Here is a 1,745-nt window from a genome sequence, read left to right as displayed (position 1 = left end):
GACTCCTTCAGACTCATTGGGTTCCGGTTTCATGACGCAGATTCCGTTTCCGGTTCTCATTTTTATCCGGTTATGACCGGATGTGACGTGAGCCTGTTTGGGAGGGGGCGAGTGAGCCAGCGAGGTCATCAATGTGTCGATTTGCTGCTCTCTACTGGTAGAACTGTTGTATGGGTTTAAAAACCCAATCAGATAATTTATTTGAATGAAAAATTACAAAATTTAAAAATTTAAAAAACACGCAAATTGCTGGCAATTGGATAATTGCTCCTCCAATTCCATCTCCATTGGCTGATGAATCAACAACAACACCATGGAACTTCCCCGACTACTACCCAGCGAGGGCAACATGCCAGAACAAAGACAAAGAAAAGAACAATGAACATCATCCATCTTCTTCATCCATCACCATCCATCATCGACATCAACAGTTTCCCCCTTGAAGTTCAGAACCTGCTCTTGTGTTCTGCATGACAACAGTCATAGGGTTGCCAAGTGCCAACAAATAATAGTAATAGTTACAAATAAGGTAGGGTGAATTCATTCTACTATCATGCCACCAAAATGCAGTGGTGGAAAGTAACTAAGTACATGTACTCAAGTGCTGGACAATTTTGAGGTGTTTATACTTAACTTGAGTATTTCCAATTCTTTTACTTCTACTCCACTACATCTCGGATCCAAATATTGTACTTTTACTCCACTACAATTATTCGAAAACTTTTGTTACTAGATACTTTGTAGATTTTGTAGATTATTATTACAAAACATACATTAACCACTTCAGCCCTATATACATTTCGGCCATTTGAAAATAGCAGATCTACAAGCTCACAATGCGACGCATTGTGAGCTTGTAGATCTGCTATTTTCAAATGATTTTTATACATTCAAAATTCTTTATACATTTGTACAAGTTGTGAAATTGGACATTCTGCATAATGAGTACTTTCTACTTTTGGCACCTTAAAGTACATTTTGATACCAATACTTTTGCACTTTTATTCAAGTACATTTTTTATTTCCAGACTTTTACTTGTAACAGAGTATTTCTACATTCCTGTATTGACACTTTTACTTAAGTAAAACAATGTGAGTACTTTTTCCACCACTGCCAAAATGTAGAATGCCCTACCACCACCACCAGACATCAAAAAGTGTGACTCCCTACCCTCCTTAACCCTTTCCGCGCTACGAGCTTGTAGATCTGCTATTTTTGAAAAATCGTGAACATTTGTGCAAATCTTTGAATATATAAATATATTTTATATATATATTTTTTTTTAAAGAAAACATTTGTAACTCAAATCATTGCTTATGGGGGGTCCCTGGAACAACATATTTTGAGATATTTCTTATCTTATTTTATTATTATTATTATTATTATTATGTTTTTTTTTAAATTGAAAACATTTTTAGAATCGGCCTCAGGTCTTAATGGGTTAAAAAACGCCATAAAAGAGCAGTGAAAATGTGCAACTGGACTGGATTTAGATCACATTGTGTAGAATGGGCCTCAGGTCTTAATGGGTTAAGTGGTTAAAGAGAGACTCCTGAATCTCCCCTGAAACACATAGCTCGCAAAATATGTTCTCAGCCATTTAAAAGTGATGTCACTATAACGAGTCAGGTGAGTGACTGTCCCCATGTGACCTGCAAAACATGTTTACTGTAGCTCCAGGGACCCCCAGGGGGTCCTACTGTATAAGTGTGTCTATACCAGTAGGGTGTGGTCCTACTGTACG

The sequence above is a fragment of the Gymnoscopelus braueri genome (genome assembly GCF_963280865.1).
Source record: "Gymnoscopelus braueri genome assembly, chromosome: 8".
In the NCBI taxonomy this organism is placed as follows: Eukaryota; Metazoa; Chordata; class Actinopteri; order Myctophiformes; family Myctophidae; genus Gymnoscopelus; species Gymnoscopelus braueri.
The sequence above is the reverse complement of the archived record's forward strand: the minus strand, read 5'-3'. Positions refer to the sequence as shown.